The following is a 26,508-nucleotide window of genomic DNA, read 5'->3' as shown; positions in this document are numbered from 1 at the left end:
AATACCATTTTAATGTGATTTAATTGAAATCAACATTAAATGTGTGATTTTACTACTTTTAGGGGATTAGATTACAGCAATATTTTGATGGAAGTCTAAGTACAGCACACACAGCTCTACAGAAAAAAATATTCCCTAATTCACCATGTCTTCTTAAAATAATATTATGAAATAGCCTATAACCAAAAAATCTGCATAGTAAACAATATAATTAGTTTTAAATGGCAAAAATTTGGTCAAACAGAAATGTTAAAGAAATAATTTAAAATGATACCATGCAGTTAATTTATGTTCAGAAATGTATTCTTTAACTAATCATGTTTAATCAAATACTATTTTATTCATTACACTTCTGTAGTATGGGTTTTATTTAGGTGATATTATTTATAACTGTGTAATACGTTGTCTGTAAACATTTTATGGTATTTATCAGTATGACTTTAAAGTAATTAAATTTAAAATTTCATAAAATGTTGCTGCTTCTCCCCACCTGGTGATCAAAGATTGCAAGCCGTGGCACAGGGCGGTTAGTACGCACTAACAAATACACGCATAGTATTATTTAAAATCTTAAACAAAAGGCTCTATGCAATTCCCCCCCCCCCTTTTTCCCAACACCTCTCGCGATGGCAAGAAACAAAAGTTGTTTCTAAAAGCAAACACATTACGAAGGTACAATATCGGGCTAGTGGGGAAAAAAATAGTTATTCAAATTGCAATGACAATATATTTGCAAAACAAAGAAAAATAAATGCATTTTACATTAACTCCAAAGCGTTTTTCATCATAGTTTCGCTTTTTATAATAACAGGTTGAGACTTGAGAGTGTTCTGGTGTTTCTAACATTTCAGACTGGGCCAACGTTATAAGCATGTCAGTGATGACGTTATATTAATTTCACTTTTACTGGTTAATGTATACAGAATGGCCCAGAATTCATCGTCAAGCCCAGAGCAATTCATAGGCCAATTTAAAACTGTTCGAAATAAAAAACAGTAAAATTAAAAATGTCGATGTTTATTAAATATAGGCATTATTCCAAAAGTTTTTTTTAAATCCCTGCCCAGCACTATGTTATTAGACACTGTGACTTCAAATTTTTGTCACGCAATCAGGAATAACCATACCATTGATAACATTTCAAAATAAAATCAAACAAAATCACATTTGAAAGAAAAAATTCTGTGCACGACTTACGTGGGTAACTTTGATTTTTCAAACTGTAAAAAATGTACAATGCTAACTTAGTAAGTTATTTGCTTAACTGAATAATATTTTCAAATAATTCGTTAAGTTAGGGTAGTAGTATTTTTTTTTAAATTCTAAATAAACAAAGTTACCTGATTAAAACTATTTTCAGAATAAGTCGTGCAAAAAATTTCTCTCTTCCTCCCCCCCCCCCCAGATAAAAGCATATCATTATTTTGTAATGTTTTCCATTGTAGAAAATATCCTTGTACCCGATGAGAAAGTATTTGATCCATTTTTTGTTGAACTACCAAAACCGGTGATACAACTGACTTTTATTTATAAACAAAAGTCTGAACACCAATTTCCATATTTATAACTTCAAAATTCACAAAAAATCCATATCAACTACCATCCCCTATTTAACCCCCTTAGGGTACGCACTTTCAAAAATCCTTTCTTGGTGCTCAGCTAAGTTGTAAAAAGAACTCCTGTGCCAAATTGCATGCGTCCAGACCCACTGGTTTAAGCTGTGCCTTGTATGTCTGTCAGTGTTAGAGCTTTATTGAGTAGATGGGTAACAAAGATTTTGATCACAGTATCTAATCAATCGATGCGGATTACGATTTTAAAACTTTGAAAAATTGCCTGTAACTAAAAAAAATTCAATTTGTTTTTTAATCCAGGACGTATTTAACAAGCTCACCAAATGTTCTTTGCTTGACAATAAGTTTTAGGACAATTTGTATAAGGCGTGTCCGGAAAGTAAGTACCATTTGGTCATTAAAAATAAACTTACGAAAAAAATGATTTATTGGAAGTTTTATTTTACTTCACATCTACATCGCATTTTCACATATTCACCATTCAGTTCCAGGCACTTTACACAAAGCTCTACCAGTTTATTTTACCCCTCTGCATAGGAGTTCGCTGCCTGGATATTAAACCAGTTGACAATCGTAATTTTGTACATTTTGCTATAATTTTTTACTCACGTTTTATTAAATCAACCAAAATGAAGCCGTTTTCGTCCCAATAAATGGTAGCCATCATTTTTCGAATCGAGTACGGAGATCGCTTAAAAGTTTTCCGGAGATGTTTACTGAGCGCCTGTACTTAGGCTACACGCATTGCGTATTAGAAGTCCATGATGCCTATGGCCGAGGCATCCAGGGGGCGGACTCCTATGTAGAGAGGTTAAAGAAACTGGTAGAGCATTGTGTAAAGTGCTTGGAACTGAATAGCAGCTATGTGAAAATGTGAAGTAGATATGTAGTTCACCAAAACTCTCAATAGAACCTTTTTTCATTAGTTTATTTTTTTTTGTAATCACCAAACGGTACTTACTTTCCGGACACGCCGTATAAGTGACTTTCAGTGTGGGATACGAAAAGTAAAGTATCTGACCACACTCCACTGAACTCCTCTAACGTGTTTCATTCTCAGTTTTCAGTTTACTGTCTCTTTCCGATCCACTGTTTATTTTAATAGCGCTGTCCTTGTTTCGGTGTGTTCTGTTACTAAATTTACGCTATAGAGCACTACAGTTATAAATTAACCTTTATAATATATGAATTTCTTTAATCGATCTTAAAAATGAAATTTTTTTAAAGGAAAATTTGGAATGGAATTTTTGTAAATACTTTTTTTTTTTTACTTCTAAGGAGACGCAACTGCAATACGCCACATTCGTTTCAAACGTTTTTTTAAACGAACATTTTTATATTATTTATTATTAAATATGTTGTTTCTGTTGGAGTATGGCACCTAATTTAACGGAATGCCTTGTTTATCATAGTGATCTACGGCTAAAAATAGTAATAATAATAGGCTTTTAAGATTGATATTTATTTTCTTCCTTCAGGAGGACTATTTTCTTAGAGAAACTATATAAATGCAAAATTAAAAAATATATATACTGTAAACTTTAATTAAAATAAATGACGGTATGTAAATAATATTTGTAAATTTAACAAGTAGGATAGTATGAATGCCATTTACTCAGGAAAGCGTGAGACACACTATAGCTAGAGACCGGAAAAATTCGCGAATACATTTCGCGATAGGCTAAAATTTAAATAGTTATACCTCAATGCTGCCTCTGCTATTGGCTCACAACTCACCTGGATGACTGTGGGCCAATTAGAAACACCCAACCAAAACTTTAAAGAATTACATGCTGCTACGTTGGGAGTCTCACAAGACAGCATCCAATGAGTGGGTGACATTTGACAGAGTGTACGCATAACTATGGAGTTCATCCTGCAGGTCATTGAAACCGCGAATTTTTCCGGTCCCTACTAATGGGCAGGGAATGGAAAAATTCGCGGTTCGGTGACTTCTACGATAGACTCCACAGTCATCTATGCACTCGGGAAGATTACACCCCTATTCATTGGCTACTGAATCGTGACACCTTTTGAAAGGAATGATTTTGATTCGATACTTCTTTTTTTGAGGGTTTTTCATTAGCCCTGTGTCCTTCAGATAAATTCTGACCCAATAACTGAAGCAGAAAACCAGTAACCAGTTTAGTCTATGATTAGAGACATGTAAAATTCGCGGATTCATTCGGTGATAGGCTAGAATTCAAACACATATACCTCTTAGATAATTTTTCTATTGGCTTACTGTTCATCTGGACGAATCTCAACCAGTTAAAAACCCTCAACCAAAGAAGGATCGAATCACAGACAAACCAGCTGAGACGACTTACAAGTCAGCAGCCAATGAACTTGCGTTATTTGCCCGAGTGTACAGGGGTATGTGCAGTCTATCCTGAAGGCCATCGAAACCGCGAATTTTGCAGGTCTCTATCTATGATTAAATTAATCCGAGAATTTATTCGGTCTCTACGCGTGGGTCATGGGTACATGCATATTTTGCGAAAAGATTCCGAGACCAGCTGAAAGTTAAAACACTTTGGTATTGTCTTTGTTTCGTGATTGGGTGAGTTTCAGGTGCATGTCTACTGTTGTAAAACCAATCACAGTGATTCCCTTCGGTCTAATAAGAATAAGACAACGACTTCTCTCGCAGACGGCCGCCAATCACAAGGGAGAAACCGCTGATGCGGGTATGCCTTGTCGCAGTCTGATAGGCGTTTCTACGGCTTTTATTTTTTCTCTGTTGACTGGTCCTCTGAGAAGGAATTTGGCGTATTTTTAAACTTCTTGCGATAAATCTTTGTCTTTACAAGCAAAAATTAAATTGGGTAACTCACATATTAGAGTAAATGCTATATTTGTTCATTGGCTGCTGACGAGAAGTCTTAAATGTAACATGTGATTGTGATTTGGTTATTTTATCAGTGGTTTACCAATGGCTGGAAGCTCACTAGGAAAAGTGACACAGCCCAATTTCTGACTTCCCACAGTCGTATCAATAAATTAATAAATGCTCCTTTTTAAGTGATTTGACATTACCGAAAATTTTCGTTCTATTATAATGAGGGGATCAGAAATCACGCTGTAAGCTAGACTACTATCATCTATACACATGGATGATATGTACATGTTCATTGCCTGTTCACGAAAATACTTTGTTTCTCTTGGCAAGTTTTCTGATTGCTCAAACAATCTTAATTCCAGCATAGCCTCATTAATGTCAAATGAAGTCTAGTGAAGTTAATTATTTCTTAGCGAAAAGCCTACATCTTAATCATTGTACACACCAAACAGTTTTGTAAAATTCACAAACTTATTTAGGATATGGCCTACCACATAAAAAAAACTCAATTTTTTTGTTCTTTTTTTTTTAAAATAATTTTTGTTTTCAATTAATAGGGGCAGGCAAATTTTGAAGTTCTCATTTATGTTTTTTAGACAAAAAGGCTTAGATTGTTTTTTTTTAACGAAGTGTCACTTTATCAGTAAGGGTTTGTCGCATAAAAATCTGTTACAGACAACCTTTTTAGGTAGTATTTAGTTTTATCAATCACAATATATATTTTTTACTTCCTAGAAGAAATAATTTTCTTTAATTAAAATATATTACTTCCTTTTAAGTGATATCTTAAATTTGACGTTTACATTTGTCTTAAAATATTAATTTACAGTATTACGACAATTCATAGTCATAATACAGCTTATCGCCAGTGAAATCTCGTGTATTCAAAATAGAGAATACAAATATAATTAATTAAACATTTATTTTAACAATATAATATGATAAATGAAAAATAATTTACGTTTTATCAACAGAATAGTTGCGGAGCGGGGGAGAAAACTATCTGGAACTGTCATATTATTTCATATTAAGCTAAGCTCCTTATGTTTCCATGATATTTTTGCTTTTAAGTAGCTAGCTAAGTAGAATTTCCCCAGATACTGAAACGAAGATGTTTATCAAAATATTTCCATTAATAATTAATGTTTTCTCCATTTACTTTATAGTTTATTTCTCGAGAATGTTCTATTTTCCAGGCATTTCATTACAAACACTATAAAAGTATGGAGCTGTAATAATGAAGTTTAAAGCTCGTTCATATTTCGTACACAACTCTGTTAATGACAAATGACTTTCTTTGTTAGCGTAGGGTACATATATGTAGTTCATCGGCATTGATACGAAATCGTTTTGATGAACTGGTTCTGTGTGAGACCTATGTGCGTGTAAAACTCTTAAAAAGTTTATTATAACTATTATTTGCAATCTATTTGGAGGAATTTAGTTTGTCATGTTAATTTACTAAGTAGCTAAGACATCGTTTGTGAATAAACTTTGAAACTGTAATTTTCTTAAAATAAACACATTTTAAAAATCTTATGTTTAGACGTTCTTAAATTATTGCTTAACATTTCGTGTACTAATAGCACCTACAGAAAAAAATCGGTATTGATATATACTTGTTTTGGTGAATTTCATTGTTGCATTTGCGAATTATATTTAAGAACGAATAATATAACATATTTAATGCTAAAATCGTATAGTGGACATTTTTATCTACCTTTTAAAAGATTGCTTTAAGATTTATTATTTAGAAGGAAACGATGAAAATAATTTTGACACTATTCTATGAAGCTTAAGCTACATTAAAATAAAAACCGTTGGAAATTAAAAAGCCATTATAACTTAAATGTTTGGCTATTGGTGGACCTTCAAGATTTAATGCAAATAATGTTTGTCTATTTAACACTACAAATATAGGTCATTGGGTATTTTTACGCTCGATTTACTGGAATGTTTATTAGGTTAAAAAATTATAATAAAAGAAACAATTCCCTATGTTTATTCTAAAATATTATTTAATATAATATAATATTAGTTATTCGTGTACTTACATAATGTGAAACTATATAAATAGCTTCACATGGTATAGAATATAATTCTTGCAAAGAAAGCAGAGAAAATTGTAAAGAAAATTATATCTTGGTTTAGATGTGAAATTACATATAAAACCAAATTAATATTATAAGAGTATATTATTAATATACATCTAAATCCCCAGAATATTATATATACTGAAATTTGTAAAGTTGTTTGTATTTTTTAATACACAGGTATAAATTTAAGTGCCACTAAATAATTTTTTTTTATAAAAATTAACTATAAACTATTCTAGTATCTTCAAATTTTGCAAGCTTATAGCTTTTAGCCTGTAACCGACGAAAAAATTTCTAAAACTTTAAAATTGATTGTTTTAGAAGCAATTGCATCACCATATTGATTTAGTGGGATATATAATTTTGGCGCTGTTATTTTTGTCGCATCTTCATTGAGCTAGAAATTAAATTTTAGTGTAATTTTTGCACATGTTTTACAGATTCCTTTGATTTTCCTAAGGTATTTCATACAATTTTGATACTAGTAGGCCTACTCATGATAATGTGTTTACATAGGCATTCCAACTAATGATAAAAAACTAGTGTTTTAAATTGATACTAACTCTTTTACCTTTAATTGTGTATGATAAATAAATTGATTTGTAGCTTTGAAGCCTGATAACCAATATAATCACATACTTCAACCACGCTGCTTGAAACCAACCAACCCTGCTTGAAACATCAATCCCACACTCCTCTAGTTTTTTCACACTCGTAGTGAAACTAGAATGATAAAATTATGCACTCTTATGGCAGTAGCACTGTAAAATTTTTTTTGTAAATGTAACTAAATTATTCATCTAAAATTACACATGAAATTGTACATTTACATTGAAGCAACTGTACTACTACAAAAATATGTTATACTCTTTCCCGGGAATATATGCTTTGTGTTGTCCCAGTACCTCCAGTGGTTAAAGACTATTATCTGAAAAGCTTTCCAGTATTAACTGAGAATAATGAAACAAAATATAACCCAATAGTTGAATATTCGTTTAACTTTTCAATGGTTTCAATCATTTATGCTTGAATAAAACATCAGTCTTAATTTAATAGTATGCGCAAATTTCGTAAGCACGACAAGAAACATTCAGCATTGTTTCAGGAAAGTATATCACATATGCAAAAATACCCATAGCAATTTGTTTCGTCTTTTCGTTTTGCTGTGTTTTTGACTCGTTTCAACTGTTGTGCTGAATTTTTTGGGTTCGGTATTTTTGTTCTGTCATCATTTGTGATTTTTTTTCGTTCCGTTAGTCCATTTTTCTTTTTTTTCTTTGTTTGTTGACCATATTCCTGTTGTGGAGTATTGTGTGGCGTTAAATCCTGACAACAGCAATTTTTTGCTTAATTTTTGTTTTTTGTCATTTGTGTTTTTTTGTAGTTTTCTTCTACAGACATACATGTGCTAAGCAATGGCATATGTCCAAAAGCTTATATCAAGTTAAAATACACTGCTGTATTCAGAACTGTTTTTGACAAGTCTAAGGAATACACGGAATTTTAAACTTGGATTATAATATAGGTAATGTATGTAAATCAAAGTTTCAACCAAAAATATCATAATCACCCTGTGATTTGGTTGCGAATAAAATAATCTGTTGCAAAGAACTTAAGTTAAAATATTTTACATTATTTGATACTTGTATGGCATTATTTATAAGACATACAAATTTAACGTAACTAGCATGCCAAATTATCAACCACTGTAAATCTCTCATCCGTGTTAGCGCCAAACCAAAGTTTCAAATTCGACAGTCAGGAAGTCAGTTACTTCTGCACAGACATAAATGACAATTGACCTCAAACACGACACAGCCAATGATATGGATATCAAGTTTATATTGTTTTGAACAGCAAAATTTCAAATTAAATACTTATTGATGTCTGAGTTATCGTGTTTTATACGTATAGTGAATTTTGGTAACAAACATTCCGTGTGAAGCACAAATTGTCAAAGTGAACCTTTGCATGAGCATGTGGGAATGTTGCAACTCGGGCAAATGAGTTTGAACATTAGGGAATATATATTTATTTATGTACCCCTGCAAGATATTTTAAGCGAAAACGTATAGTGTTGTCGGGACATGACTGAAGCAGACAGCACTGAAACTCGCTGGTCTGTAAGGAAGTTCTCGAGCCAAACGGTATTCTGGATCGACATAGAGGTGATACTGCATAATTCATTGTTTGTAACTGCTAGAGACCGGAAAAATTCGCGGGTTCAATGACCTCCAGGATAGACTCCACTATCCTCTACACACTCGCGCAAATGCCAACTGTTCATTGGCTGTTGACTTGTGAGTCGTCTCGACTGGTCAGCCTGTGATTCGACACTTCTATGAGTGAGGGTCTCTAATTGGCCCTCATTACTCCAGATTAACAGTGAACCAATGTCGGAAGCAGCACTAAGGTATAATTATTTGAATTGTAGCATTTCACTTAATGTATCCGCGAATTTTTCAGGTCTCTAATAACTGCATAATGGAGTTGTCAGTATGGTCATGTTTGTTTTCTACATTAAAAGAACGTTACATTTGAAATTTTAACACACACTACAATTTTACTTATGTTCATGGAATGATACCATTGAAATACGTGGATAATACTAAAGTGAGTATATTGCTATGCAATCTACACCTGAGAATAGGTCGTTTTGATCTTCAGTGTATCCTCATATACTCAATATATGTTGAAAATAATTAGTTTCATAAAGAGACATAATCATATCACCAAAAACTTATACATAATGACAGGAAAACTTGGGAAAAATAATCAGGTCACTCTATCCCATAGTAAACCTACCGATGCAACAAGATTCAATTGAAACTACAAACTATTATACTCTACTGCATTACTATTGAACCGGGTCTACCTTGCTGCATACCAATTCACTATCATGCAACTTGCAATGAATATATACTCGATCGTTAATATAAATGAATTTCGTAGTTTCAACTAAGTGACACCCACTTTGTTTATCGACATAAAAAGATATTGTTTCTGTGTGAAAATGCGAATTATTTAAATTCATTAATCATAAAAACTACAATAAATTCAGCCTAAGTTGTATATATAAGAATGTTGGTGGAAGTAGTTCGTGGTATAGAAATGGGAGACCAGCTTATATTGGTTGCACTTGTTTGTAGAAACAAAATGTGGTTTAGTTGTTATATCTCCGGCTACCTTCATCGTAGCGAGATAATATATATATATAAGTTTTTAAGTCTTATCACAAGCCTTTAAACACAAAATGTTTCATAAAAATCAGTTCAGTAGTTTTTTTGCGTGATACTCGAACAAACAAGAAGGTAAACAGGCAAATATTCAATAATAACATGGACATTCAATAATAAACTATTTAATACAAATTATTTTAATTAAATAATAATGAAAAATATCGATATAATGACATCAAATTTATGTGGTTTAACAGCGTGGTTTTTGCTAAAAAGAGATAACTACATTTGAGTTATTATTGTATTAATATATATGATTGTATGCTGAACAAGGGAAGTTGTTGTTCGAAATATAGGCCTATATATCAATACTATGTTTTCACTTCTTTCTCTTTCCTTATTCGTAGATTATAATTCCTGTCCGAGGTAACTCCTTTTGGTGTTACCGCGTATTTCCAAGAACCACACTGTCGGATCTGACTGGCCTTGTCTGAAAATGCAATGATTTATCACGCTGATAACAAACAATGGCAACAGAAACTCTGTCGTTGAACGCATTTCTGCGCGTAAAATATTTAAATATTCCGATACTCGGAAAATTTTGTAAAAAAAAATTCGGTGAACAAGAAATACCGTTCTATTATGAACTAGAAATACATCTTCGCCTCTACAGACCCTGCATTCTTTTGATAGCGGGAGTAGTTAGGCCGTCCACATGCAGCGCATAGACTCTGCACACAAAGTACTTTACATTCCTTTAATGATCCCTGCAATGGAGAAGATTATTTTGGACAGACGCCATTGCTAGGAACCAGAAAAATTCGCGGGTTCAATGACCTGCAGAATTAACTCCATAGTTCTGCGTACACTCGGTCAAATATCACCCACTCATTGGCTGCTGTCTGTAAGACGTCCCAACGTAGCAGCTTGTGATTCGATAAAGGTTTGGTCGGGTGTTTCTCGTTGGCCCAGCGTCATCCAGGTGAGTTGTGAGCCAATAGCAGAGGCAGCGCTGAGGTATAACTATTTGTATTTTAGCCTATCGCGAAATCAATTCGCGAATTTTTCCGATCTCTAATAATAATCAATACATTAACTCTTCGGCGTGCTTCTGATCGCAGAGACAGCGACATGATTCACTTAGACCATTGACTTCGAGAGAACATGTCGTGTTCTGTTCACTTTGCGTGACATCCTATGAATGGTTTGTTTCAGAGCGGTCGGGTTGAGGGCGCGTGCGTGTGTTGTCCGAAGATGCTGACAGCTCGCACACTCGAGTGACACTGTGTCCCTGATGAAGTCCTCGAAGTCACACGTCACGTCACACTCGCGAACAGCTTCGAAACGAACCATCAGCGATGGAGTGACGCTGCTGTGTCGAAGTGCGAACATGTGGGTGTTGTTCAAAAAGTCAGTGCGAAGTGACGTGGAGTGACCATGAAGATCTTCCATCGAGTGAGTGAGTCAAGATCAAAGCCCAGCTGTTCGTGTCCTGCGCGTTCTCGCTTTTGGAGAATTTCCCGAACTGGTATGTGCGACGAACAGATACAGCCTGCATGCAAACGGCCTTGCCTTATTCAAACAATCTGCAACTTAAAGTAAAAGCCACTTTAGATTTATTTCCAACCACTTAATCCATACCAAGAACGAGACGCATTCTAGTACTATAAGTCTATTGTTGCAAAGCTACAACGCTGAATGGTCAGACAGGACGTTAAAAAACAGCCATGCTGTGTTACGAATACTTTAAATAAACAAGAAGAGTAAAGAATTCTTTGGAAATATGTAGGCCTACAATGAAGAATTTTCGTACTGCATAATAAAAATTTTACATATATCGGGAATAAGTGTATCACATATCTCAGTGGCACATAGTTGATTATTTAGTTTTGCCACTGTGATGAAAACGTAAACTTTTAATTGACTGCACAATTTATATATGTATATGTATATGTATATATACCAATCTAAATACCTGTATATAATGCAATAGTATAGCTTCCGTTTTTAAAACTGAGGTGCTTTGGAAGATGACTTCTATTATGTCTCAAATAAGCTACAATAAAAGTAAACTTTATTAAGGATTTGTTTTTGGTTTGAAGATTATCTAAAAATGATTTAAACAATAAACACATTGGAAATAATAAAAACAGATTATAAAACAACTAGATTTTTAAAATTCCATTCTTCGATTATCATTTTACGCAAATGAAAGTTATAGCCATCGAAGTTTCAGGCACACATCTCAAATTCCTACCATTGTGTTCCGACTGACAAAACCCGACTCATGTTTGAAATATTTCTTAAAATAAGTTTGAGGGTTTTACTAATTGATTTGGCGCCACAATTTCTCGTTTATTATGTAGCAATAAGTAAGAGCCATTTATATTTTAATATCGTTAGTGACTGCCGTGTGAACGACAATTATCTAACAGTAACTAGACCGTTTCTGAAACATAAGCTCTAACGCAGCCACATAAATCAGGAGGTACTTTTACGTTTTAAAGACACTGTGAATTAACAATTTATCGCCATTAATCAAGACGAAAGTTAAACATGGTTCCTGGAATAAACTAAATCCCTAAGCATAGGGTATCTGTTTAAATATTTTATTTAATTCTATGGCCGAAATGTATATGAAAGTTGAATCTCATAACAATTTCCTAATTTTCTCCATTTTGAAAATCATTTTAAGTTTACATATAACAATTCTTATAATAATTATTCAATCTAAATTCTTCTTAGGTGCCAGATGTTTCTTAGGTCTATTTGTCACGTTAAAACACTATAAAGTACTACTTTCTTATTAAATTGCATTCCGTAAATATCCGTCCTTCACTAGCACGAAACTAATGTCGTGTGTCAGTTAGCGTTTACCATTGCGCCAATCAAAAAAAAAAAATTCAAGCTCATTTGGAGGTTAAAAAGTAATATTTTTTTCTTAAAATTAAATATAAGATGGTTTGAGTTTTCCCTATTATCAACTTTGGACTGTTTATAAAACTTTAAGACTAGGAAACACCTTATCTAGTTTGCTGCCAACTTAACAGCAAAAACTGTTTGCGTGAATCCAATCGCAGTTGTGCGTATAACACTTAATTTAAAATTGTATCCGTGTAATTGTAAATGATTGTTGGCCGGGAGGAGTCACGCGCAGGCGCGCATGCGCGGTGGCGCGAGCCCACGACAAGATGGCCGCCGCGCGCAGGGCAGCGTCCGGCCCCGGCTGATCCTCGTCTGTCGGGGGCGGCGTCCGGGGGCAGTCGGCGCCGCGGGGCCGGCGTCGAGGCCAGACGCCGCCGGTCCGCCCCCGGGCCCCGACAGTCGCGCGACGAGGGGCGGGCGCGCGTCAGAAGCGCCGCCGCTGTCGGCCCGCGCGCCGCCGAGTTGAGGTTATGTGCGGCCTCGCGGCAGTGCGCCAACTTGAGAACTTTCAAGCTCGGCCGTCTTGGACGTCTTTCCGAACGGAATTTGTTTTAACTCTCCGGCGCCGAAACCCGAGCTGTATCTCAACGGTGAGTCACTCATGCGCAGTCGAATTATAGTAATTATAAAAAATTACAAACTCCCTACAAAATTACTAAACGCAACAAAAAAAAACCCCTTAACGAGTAAAACTCGTCTGAAACTTCGAAATAACAATTATTTGTTTAAAGTTCAACAACAGATATCATATAACTCTCGATATAGGTTATTAAGTTATGTTATAAACAAAAATTTAATATCTAGGTGGAGAGGGATATTCAAATGAACAATCAGCATACCTAATTTACAATTTCGAGGGAATATTATGAGATTTATAAAATTATTAAAAAATTAAAAGTTTTAAAATTAAACGCATTAATTATGATAAATAGGCCTAAGGAACATTTACCACTTATGTGATTTAATGGCACAAAATTTTCAAATAAAAATCTATTAAAAGATACTGAAAGCTCAAGAAACATTTAACATTTTAACTAATAATTATTTTATATGTCTATAAAAAAATTTTCTTTAGAAGTTTTAATGCAGTTTAACATTCTTAAACTTTTTTACATTAAAAAATTTTTCCGAACATTTAAATAGTTACTTTTATAGGTCTATCACAGGTAAGAGCTTTGGAAATTTCTTTTTTATGTGAATATCATTTAAAAAGTTTTAAAAAATTCCTGACTTATCAAATTTTAGTTCACAGATTTCTGAGATTTACCTAAAGTGTTAAATAACTTTTATTCAAATTTTTATACCTGTACACAAAAACGTGTTAGTTGTTTGAAGTTTAATCAAAGTTAATCTGAATTCATTTTTCAAACAATAGTTATTTGAGACTTAGACATGAAAATTGTCGTGCACAGTTTGAAGGTAGGCCTACTGTTTTATTCCTACACGAACGATAATATCTCATTTGTTTTATGCGACCCTGTGATTAGCTGGAAGCAGGTCTCAAGTATCACGAACAGTGTCGATGTAGCAATGCAGACGATCATCTTTCGTTTATTGCACTCAGTATCTGTTAATAATCTGGTATAATTAAAAACAATTTATTTCTAGGGTTTTACAAATGTTAATATCATAATGGACCTCAAAATACAACACATTCAAAGCATTATTTTAAAACGCTACCTGCGAATATATGTATAAACCTATTAATTTCTGTATTAGCAGTTTTCATAAAATGCGATCACAGAGAAACGCAAAAGATGTTTTAAGTACACAACTCTGGTGGATTTTGTGGACAGTTGTGTTTTTTTATTCCATAAAATTACCACGAGTAAAAAGCTTTTGAACAAATGTGTATTACCTCTATTTAATAAGTACTGGAATTGTTATTTTATTTTCGAATTCGAAACTGATTTTAAAGAATGCTTCAGAGAAAAACAAAAGGCTGACATCAACGCAAGACAACAGCCGACATTGTGACTGAGAATCACAAGAGGTGAAGAAAAACGTTGGACTGGCACAATCAGGACGAAAGATGTTAAGAAATAGATCTTATCGTTGTGGGAACATCGGTTTAAATAATGTTAATGAATGCACAAAGTCCAGTTTCTCACATCATTTAAAATATACGTGTATTTGAATTTGACTTTTCGTCTCATCGAAAGGTCATAATATGCGGAACTATGTAAAAACGTTCAGGGTCTAGCGGGTAATGGAAGGAATCAGTCCGCCATTTGCTTCAACTGAACTCTGGAGACCGTTGGAAGTGGCAAATTCAAATTAACAACACACAATTGAAAACATAGTATCGGACCTGACACCTCTGTACACACTCGATCATTCATTGGTTGCCCATACAGCTGGAATACATCTCTAAGCCCAAACTGGCTACAGTGAATTCAATGAAGAATGAGAAAATGTGAGAGATGTGGTTCTTATAAAAGATCACAAAAATATACAATGTATAAGTTAATTAAAACAAAACAACTGAAGATTCAACATTTTGAAATAAGAGAAGAAATAGAGAATGTATAAATAGCCTAAAGAAGAAGAGCCAGTGAAGTTTTATTGGTTTCAAAAAAAATTAAAATGTTTATGATAGCATTGTGGATAGTTTAAATACTATGATATGATATAATATTTTATGATAGATGGAATATATGTATAGTAATAAACACCGCTTGCCCCAGAAAACTAAATTACTTTGAGATAAGCTCGCACAAAAATAATAACTACAAGTAGCAAGAACGGAGGACATCAAAATTCCTAGTATATTCTCACCAAGGTGATTCTATGTGGTTCTAGAAAACCCGATTGTATTATTTACCTTAATAATTATTGAAACAATATGACTGAAGTGAATTCAAGCCCTCTATCCATTAAATAATTGCAACTTGTTGAAGAATCTCAAATACGTGTCAAATCAACGGTGGTATCAATAAACCAGACTGAGAAAAGTAAATATATTTTTTTTTTACTTAGCACAACTTAGGTATAAACCATTTGCCTCCAGCTGCAGATATTAGATCAAACACTTCACATGGAATGTCGAACGAGTTCAAATGGCTGCCAGTTGAGTGTTGCCCACGAACTGATTCAGCGAGAATACATAATCTCTCTTAGGCTGCAAGCGAGGAAGGACCACAGACACGAAAAAGTGCTCTACAGAGCCCTGAGGGAAGTAGTTGGGCACCCAGTCGGTGATCAGGCAAGGCTGCCAACTGCAGAGGTGTCAGAAAGAGGAACAGCCGCCAGTCCAGAACAATCACGAAACCCTCCGAATGTCCGAGACGCTCTGTTGTTAGTAAGTTATTCATTAACGGACCATTCCTGCAAAGAGTTAAAAATTGAAAATGGTTTCTATTTTGAAAGATTCACTATAAAAATAATGTTCTCCTGGGTTTATTCTTATTTACTACAGGTGAAGGTTTGAAATGGACTGAGCTATCATTGCAACCCCAGAAACGTTTTCCAATAACTAGTACTGAAGTTGGAAATTTTTTGAAATGGTTAATTTCTGATAAAATTTTCTGATATTTATCTTGCTGGCTCATGTAAGGAGACACACTAAACTTGGAGAGAACCAGCTTTGATTTATTTGTAATATAGTTTATTGTAACTACAGTAAAAAATTGTATTTGTTATGAATTGTATATATTTTCGAAACAAGTTGTTGAAATGTTTATATTTATTTGAAAACAAGTTATTCTGAATTTACAATACAATCTGTATGTAAGCCATGTTGGCTCTCAAGGTTTAGCTGCATCGCAGAGGCAGAATGCCATGTGATAGAGAGAGCTACTCAACCTACCACTTTGAAGGGGGTTAACCAGAAACCAAAGACAGCATAGGACTACATAGAACTACATAGTACCACATAGGAACACATATGGCTACATAGGCTTACATATGATTACATATGACGTAAGCCTTCTTAACTCTATGTATGACTACATATGCCTAAATAGGACTACAAAGGATTACATAGAACTCCATAGGCATAAATAGGACTATTTAGGACTACATGTAAGCACAAATTAACACATAGGACTACATATGACTTCATATGAATACATAGATCTACTTTAGACTACATATACCTACATATGTCTACATAGGCCTACATAGCTCTACATATGACTACATATGTCTAAATAGGACTACATAGAACTATATAGAAATATAAAGGACTATGTAGGACTATATGTAACCACAAATTACTACATAGTACTACATATGAATACATAAACCTAAATATGACTACGTAGGCTTACAAAGATCTACGTATGACTACATAGGCCTACACAGAACCGAATAGGTTTACATAGGACTACAAGTGTTTAATAATGACCACACATGAATGTATAGGCAAACATATGACTAAATATGGCTTAATATTACTACATATGACTGCATAGAACTACAAGAAATAAATATGCCTGCATAGGAATACATAGGCCTATGCTTAAATAGGATTACATATAACTACGTAGGACTACATGTAACTAAAAATGGCTTCCTTTGAATACATATTACTACATATGAATACATAAACCTAAATATGGCTACGTAGGTTTTAATAGATCTACGTATGACATAAGCATAAATATAACTAAATATGGCTATATAGGATCAAATATGACCATATAAAATTACATAGGCTTATATATATAGGAGTACATAGAACTACCTAGGACTACATAGTACTACATAGAACTACGAGAGACCAAATAGGCCTATATAGGACTAAATAGGCCTATGTAGGACTACATTACCCTACATATCGCTATATAGGACTACAAATGATTACATAAGACTTCATAGAACTATATGGGATTACATATGACTACACAAAACTGCTTATGACTAGATAGTACTACATGTAACTACACAGGACTATAGAGGCTTACATAGGATTGCAGGACCACATAGGTCTATACGCCTTTGATCGTGAAAGCATACCTTCTGTAATGTTAGTAATATGTATTCGAAACACTTAAGTTTCTGCTGAAACGCTAATGATTTAACTGGGAAAACTATTTTTTGTGGCAAAACATCTGTAACAGTTATAAAAATTTGAGACGAAATATTGTATCTTAATAGATTAAAATTTTACAAAATTGCAAACTTGCGAACTTTCTAAAAATGTCACATATTTACGCTTGAAATAGAATATCTATGACAGCAGTCCACCATGTGACTCCTCACGTCCGGACAACTGAAACAAGTGTCACGAAGGCGTGAGATTCTCCGCCAATCACAGCCCAGGGCTGCGGTCCCTCGGCATGTCGGCGGGAGCGCTTGTGCGACGCCTCGCGACCACCCATTGGCGCTGAGATGTTGTTCCAAAAGTAATCTGGTGACTAGCATCGAGTAGACACACTGTGGCGGAGGTTAGAAAACCTTTCAGTGGACAATAGATGAGTAGAGACCGGAAGAATTCGCGAATTCATTTCGCGATAGGCTAAAATACAAATAGTTATACCTCAGTGCTGCCTCTGCTATTGGCTCACAACTCACCTGGGCCAATGAAAAACACTCAACCAAAGCTTTATCTAATCACAGGCTGCTACGTTGGGACGTCTCACAAGACAGCAGCCTATGAGTGGGTGGCATTTGACCGAGTGTACGCAGAACTATGGAGTTCATCCTGCAGGTCAAGGAACCCGCGAATTTTTCCGGTCCCTAACAATAGATGAGGACAAGACTGTATTGTAGGTTGCGATTAAACCGAAATAACACAGCAAAGCATGTCAACGCAGCGTGTAACATCGAAATGCAAGACTACGCACCATTGAGCACTGAAATGTAACGAAAAACCTTAAATCAATAAGAAATTTGACAACACGAAACTCAAATTATACAAATGACGTATTTTATTACTGTGGAACTACTTAATGTAAATTATATAGCATAATTTTTGTACCAAAAGGTTCAACGAAATGGTTTGGAAAAAATTATTACTATAACGTTGTTTTAATCTTGCATCGCTTATTAGTGACATGTTTTACATTAATGTCGTTGGAACATTTGACAAACACACAAAAATTTGCAAATTTATTTTTATTTTCCTAGGTATTTCAGTTTTATACAGGATTATCAGTAAAGTTTTTATTGAATAAACGCATTATGTGTCAGTCAAAATCAAACTATTTTGGTAAAAATTAGTACTAAGAAATAAATTAAATGAATAAAGAGAATATACATAAATTAAAACAATAACACCGAAATGTCATGTTTTAAAAACGAATTGATCTTATAATTAAGCATTATAATTTTGTTTCTATAAATTAGTAATTTTATGATCTGTGACAATTCTTACCAACACATGTAATTAACTTGTGAATCTTGAATACTTTAATTTTTCATGTACAGTTTACTTGCCGACACAAACACTGACCATCCCTCGGAGCAGTCGTGCATGTTGAGCAGTGCTCTAAGTTCCAAGCTCTAAGCGCTAAGCTCTAAGACGAGTACTGCAGTGGCCAGTACAGGTGCTCTCAGAGACAGACAAGTGTCGAGTCTGAACAGTCCGAGCTGGAGTCCTTAATCAGTGACAGTTTAGAGTTGTTTGTCCATGTCTGGTGCGACTGGCCGCGTGGTCGTGCATGGACACGATTGTCACAGAGCGACAATCATTTTTAGAGACAGGGTTTTTTTTTGTCTCGGAGAAGACAAATAGGGACCGGAAAAATTCGCGGGTTCAATGACCTCCAGGATGAACTCCATAGTTCTGCGTACACTCGGTCAAATGTCACCCACTCATTGGCTGCTGTCTTGTGAGACGTCCCAACGTAGCAGCCTATGATTCGATAAAGTTTTGGTCGGGTGTTTCTCATTGGCCCAGCGGCATCCAGGTGAGTTGTGAGCCAATAGCAGAGGCAGCACTATTTGTATTTTAGCCTATCGCGAAATGAATTCGCGAATTATTCCGGTCTCTAGTATTACCATTTACTATGCTCGAAAAGATTTCCATACAAGCTGTGTGCTAAAACTCTGTAGCATTGTATGTGTTTCGTGGTTGGCTGGGTTTATTCCAGGTGCATGCCTACTGTCAGCGCACCAATCACAGCCATACAGTGCGGAAACAAACGCGTCCTGAGTGACCCGGTCAAACAGGGCAATGGCTTCTCTTGCAGATGGCCGCCAATTGCAAGGGAACAATCGCTAGCGAGGGCGTTTCTAATTAGAGTTCATATTATGTCGCGCAAACTACTTGCTTGCCCCTACCAAACAACAATCACTTAAGAAGAAAAATCGCAAAGCTATTTAAATGCACAAATCACGACATGTCAGGCTCACTATTGATATTGCAGTTTGTAGCGTCAAAACACTTATTTTCTTATGTTTTTTTAATTGAAGTTGTGGTATACAGCGATAACAAAAAAAATTACTTACGGAAACCCTACTGTTTTGCGTTACGTTCATCAAGTGACTAGAATTTACGTCTTTGTGTGCTCTTGGGTACCAGTAAAACATTCACATTCAATTGGATACTTTTTTTTGTTAGAATACGTATCCAGGTTTGATTTGGTTCTATAGAATTTTGCCATTCAATTCACAACTATGTTCCATTACAAGAAGACAATATCTATTGTGTTTGTTTTCGTGAAATAAAGAGCTATGTAAAACGCGAGAAGAGAAACCAACATAAATAAAATTCTAGTATGTCAAACCGTATTAAACTAAACAATTTTTTTCGTATGAAAAAGATTGGTAATGTTTTCAGAAAAATAACGATTTGAATGAATACTGTAACATTTTGGTAGGGTAAATCAGTACACTTACCTTTGAATGTATTGCTGCTGAAATTTTGTCACTTGTTTAAATACCTACCAAAACATGGCGTTTCCGTTTATACAAACTTTCATTTAAAAGGATAATTTAGAAAGGAAACAAACATTATCCACTACACAAAACATTTTTTTGTACTTTTAAAAATATTTCTTTGGAAACCAGTTTGTAATAATACATACAGTGAATTTTTGGACGAATGTTTCTCTTACAAAACTTGGGGTATAATTTTAAAATTTGATTGGTGTTTTGTACAAGCATTTATTTTTTTAAAACATATGAAAGATAATGGAATATTCAACAATTTTACTTTATTATTTTATCATGTTTATTAATGTCCGCAGTTAATACCGGAAAGCTATTCAGAGAAAGGTTTGCAAACAACTTTAACTCATGTAGGTACTGAGGCAACACAAAGCATATATTTCCGGACACGAATCCGAACCCAGTACTTATTACTGCGAACAATTTTTGTAGCGATAGAGTTTCTTTCATGTAAATGTAAAAAAAATTACAGATAATTTGATTTTACGTGATTAATTCAGTTCAATTTACAAAAACAAAATTACAGTGTAGTCTAATTTTTACTGACTTTATTTTCTCTTTCCGAACTAATACAGTTTATTACAGCTGAGACTAGCGTGTGTGACCTTGAGGTAGCCAGTACTTCTCCAGCAACACGCACATTGCTGTGTGCCGAGCTCGCCTGTTTAATAAACTGGGACGAATATGTTACTTATGTCACGAGCTAAACTTGTAAAATGGCTCCTAAATCGGTCGAACTTAGATCGGTATTAGCTGTTGAAGGTATCATAATGGTTTTCTTAGCAATTATTTATTCTCTTTGTCTTGGGGAGGAATGAAACCATTTATTACAAAATAAAACAAAAAAAAGGCGCGTGTACTTAGTTTTCGTTTCACGGCAAGGGTTGATGTAAAAATAATATAATAATAACTTGTTTAGGTGGTATACTATAAAAACCGTTATAATTTATTGTAAAAATTATAATCATTATCTAAAAACTTTGGCTAAAACAGTTTTCGGTTAAATGAAATATTACCGCTAAAAAAAGGGTTGAAATAATAATAAAACAAACCAATACTTCATTACCATCAAATTCGTTCGGAATTATTTTAAACCAGCTTAATATTATTTAAACCTTGGTCTAAAGCAAAATTTAATATGACTATGTATTAGTATTAGTAGTGCAAGGGATAAAAATAGTAATTGAAGGTCAAAAATTCATAACTACCTTCGTAGGCATAATAAAAAAAATTCGTTTTAATCTGTCTAATGATGCATGCATTGGTTAGAAGCATTCTAAACAATTTCGTTGCATGGAATATGATAAAACGTTTTATGAATTATTTTTGAATTTTGAAAAACATATGTGATGTCTAGTAAATTAAGTTCTTAAATTTTTTCCAGAAGTTTATAGAAGTTCCTGAACGTTTTCAGAAGAAATAGGTACTTCGAAATATACCTACAACTATAGGGTATGCCAAAGTGATTTTTTTTGTTGTTTTAAGACACTGAACTATTTTTAAATTTATTGTAAAATAGTTAATTAAATAAATACTGAGTCTTTTATATTAATGTAAACATGTGTATGAAATTAATTATTTTTAGACAAGTAATTTTATCAAAATTCTTCCCACCTTGTTTAAATTCATTTGTAAGTTAATACCTAATACGATATAGTTTCCGCGAATGTTAAATGGCTTTAAATTATTAAAATCAAATGATAGTTGTACTATGGTAAAGTTATATTTTTATTACCTACACAAATTCATTAAAACTCATTTCTTATTTAGATGTAATTAATTTATTACTACTTTAAGTAAAAATATATTGTATAGGCCTTCCTAGTATGAAATAATCAATCCAATGGACTGAGCTATGTTTAATAATATTATAGCAATACGATAAACAAATAATATTAATTTATTAATATTTTCTCAAAGCACCTTTTGTATAATAAATAATCTGTAATATAAAAAAGTTAAAAAAATTCCATTATCGAGCTTTGAACACGGTCTTCTAACTTTTTAACTCCCCACAATAACTACTGCGTTAGGATGCTTGACAGAAGAATATGAAGAGAAAATATATTATAATTGTAGTAATACCAGTAGCCTTAAGTTTATTGAAACTTGAAATTACTCGTTACTATACTATTTTAGTTTACCAAATATATTCCAGAGTAGTTTCACTATCATAAAGTTTTATTTGGCACACCAAGACGTTTGGTATGCCTCCTAATTATTTATGAAAGTAACTATATATGGGTTTATTTTACGGAAAATTTTCAAAGCAGTTTTTACTTATCTATCCAAGGATATTTGGAAAATTCTAAAAGTGTTATATTAAAATATTGTACATTAGAGACGCAGTAATTGTTTCGTATAGGAGTAAAATCAAAAACAGTTAATTTACACAGTTCACAATAATCCCTCGGCCTCTACAGATAGTTTCACCCGTTTATTTGTTTCACAAAATATTTAATATTTCACAAAAAAAAAAATTAGAATTTTTGCCTCCAAAAATGGCTTAAATTCCTCAAAAAAATCAAATAAATAATTATTCAATTTATGTTGCGTTTACTTTAATATTTAAGTGGGGTTTTCTTGTAGCATTTGTAGATTTATTTTTATTTTTATTGTATATATGTTTATTCAACGAATTATAATGTGCAAATCTTGCATTAAAAACTATTAAAAAAAATTTCTTATTATTTCATATAAAGGTACATAAAATATACCACACACATACACGAGCTAGCTTTATAACTGCTATATTTCCTGTAAAACTAGTTGTAGGTGAAAATGGTGTGTAAAATGTGAAAATGATGTATAAAAAGGAATAGTACAAACATCAAAATTAAATTTGAAATAATTTATCTGACATCAAATACAAATTTGAATTTTGTTACCTTTTTAATTATTTATTTACTGACAATTCAAACCATACTTTTGTTTTCGCCACATAAATAATACTTTCACTTTAATTTTTAGTTTGTATACACATTTTCTTTGAACAAAAATATGGATATGTTGTCTCTAAGATGTCGTTAATTTTTCAGTTTCTCTATGAATGGGAACACATTTATTCTCTTCTAGCGAAATGCCCATTGCGAACTTCGTGGTTTCCAAATGTTCCATTCATTCCGGAAGTTGATGGACTGTGAAAATAAAACAAACAACAATCAAGAACGCTAGAGTTTCTGAAATGTTTGTACGTGCACGGGGGACGACAAAATGCAGTAAAAATAGAACGTATGTCCGCTGAATTCCAGATTATCGTTACACTGAGTAACCAATGAAAATATTTCCGACTGCATACGAGGACATAATACATTGAAATTTAACCTGATGTTTAAACTTTTGTTGTGTAAGTCACTGCAGGCTTTGTCTGCAGAATGAACTCGGAGCATATAAACGTTCATTGTGGTCGTCTGCCTAAGCTAGCACTCATTGCAGTTGCCTGAGTAGACCTGAGACTTAGTAGACTTGAGCCTGGGTATACTGGAGCCTGTGTAGACTTCAGCCTGAGTAGACTTGAGCCTGGGCAAACATTTGATGTCCAAGTGTCTCGGGGTTGCAAGTTATGGCTGCTAACGCAAGTTGTAGATGAACAGTTCACTTGTTTGCGGTTGCTACACAGCGTTTAAAGAATGAGCTTGCGATCATGCATAACGCATAAGGTGAAATATATGCAGCTTCAAATATTATAACTTTGTATTATTGAATTAAAATTTATTATTATGTGATTAATACACTTCGTATTTGTGACGCAAACAATTGACAAGTGGACGAAGATAATATGTGAAGACATTTAAAGAAACCTCGTTAGGGAAGTTCACAGCACAAAATTTTTGAACTATTAAAACAATTGATGTAAAAACCTTTTACCAAAATAATTTTAAAACACGCGAAGTAAAGTATCTAGTGTAAATTTTTACAATAGATTAATAATCATTATATCAACTAATGTATTAGTTATGTGTGTAACGAATTAGGCGACTGCTATCGCCAAATTCATTATAAACACAAAGCACAAATAAGATATTATTTACTAAAAAAATACAAAATTATTTGCTTCCAGTGTTGCAATAAATATATTTAGCTGCTAGTTTCCGAAGAACTATTTTCTAACACGTCAATTATTGCGTTATATTTGGGTGACTAACTGAACAACCATTCATGGTATTATCTTTGAAAGATTTGTACAATGGGAGTTCATGACTTGATGTAAGCTTTTGGACATTCGCCATTGCTAAGCTCATGTATGTCTGTCTGTATGTATGTTTGTTGACCATATTCCTGTTATGGAATATTATGTGGTGTTTATGTCCTATTGACAACAGCAATTGTTTGCTTAATTTGTGTTTTTTGTTTTTTCTTTTAGGTTTTTTGTAGCTTTCTTCTACAGACATACATGAGCTTAGCAATGGCATATGTCCATAAGCTTACATCAAGTCATTCATGGTAGTTATGAAAAGAGAATCATGGTAAGTTATTATGTGAATAAATTATCTCTGATTGGTGAAAGAAACTCGCTCTGCAGGCTACTGGCCCAGTGAGAACAAGAGTGACCAGGGCTCACCTGGAGATGACTAATCCATGTTAAAATATTTATTCTAATAATAAGAATAAGAAGTTACACTGGTATTTTGCCGTTTATCTTTGAGCAAAACTATTTGTGATGAACCATCGTCTAAAATTGACAACGTTTCTACAAGAACTACTTAAGCGTAAAATAATTTTAAGGATAATGTAAATTTCATGGTCATTATTACTTTGTGTATTATTTTTTTATATTTAAGGTAGACTTCACTGCCCATTTTTTTTTCTTTTCTAGTCACTTGGGGGAGCTCATTACCAGGACCGTGTGTTGTTGCTCGGTCTACCGAGGTGAGTCGCACTAACGTTACTCTATTTGCACCAGATTAACAAACAATAAACAAGCAACAATGGTGCATCAATTTCTCTGCTTCCACACAGTATACTCTCTGTAACAGAATACAATCTTTCGTTAAGTTCCGATTCCTGTTCCTTCCGAAACACATTTCTGTCCAGATGTATGCTTGGAAAACAATATCTTTAAAAAAATGCATTAAAATAGCTGCCATTTAATACCATGATCATTAATACCCATAAATAATCAAAGCAAGTAATATTAAAAGGTTTGAATTATGGAAAATGACACAAATAAGCAACAATAAAGGCCACAAATTAAAAAAGGGAATGTAAATGAAACATTAAATTACATTTAATTACAAACTGAAAAAACACAGTAATTAGGAAACGACTAATAACTAGAGACCGGAAATATTCGCGAATTCATTTCGCGATAGGCCAAAATACAAATAGTTATACCTCAGTGCTGCCTCTGCTATTGGCTCACAACTCACCCGCGAATTTTTACAGTCTCTACTAATAACTAGGGACCGGAAAAATTCGCGGGTTCAATGACCTCCAGGATGAACTCCATAGTTCTGCGTACACTCGGTCAAATGTCACCCACTCATTGGCTGTTGTCTTGTGAGACGTCCCAACGTAGCAGCATGTGATTCTATAAAGCTTTGGTCGGGTGTTTCTCATTGGCCCAGCGTCATCCAGGTTAGTTGTGAGCTAATAGCAGAGGCAGCACTGAGGTATAACTATTTGTATTTTAGCCTATCGTGAAATTAATTCGCGAATTTTTCCTGTCTCTATATATCACCAAAGTGGATTCTTTCATGAATTATTCCAAGTCGAACTTCTGCTGGAAATATTCCATCGCCAATTTGGCTTTTCTCAGAAATATGGCTAAGTATTGTTACTTGACTGATGGAAGTTTACTTAAACGTGGACTCACCGATGTCTTCACGACAACATGACCTGGACTGGGGTAGCGGCGTCAACTATTCCACTCGGAGGAGGACTGCGCCTGAGCGATTTTTTTATTTATTTCCTAACCTAACTAAAATAAAAGTGTATTTGGGAAGACTCCGGGTTAGGGAGAGACTATAAGTGCGTCTCAGGTCGAAGCCTATGCGCTCTAATAATGCAGGTTGTGAACCATGCAGGATAGGTAGCATGCATCATGTGCTAGGAAG

This window comes from Bacillus rossius, chromosome 5 (genome assembly GCF_032445375.1).
Source record: "Bacillus rossius redtenbacheri isolate Brsri chromosome 5, Brsri_v3, whole genome shotgun sequence".
Lineage (NCBI taxonomy): Eukaryota > Metazoa > Arthropoda > Insecta > Phasmatodea > Bacillidae > Bacillus > Bacillus rossius.
This window is presented reverse-complemented; position numbering follows the sequence as displayed.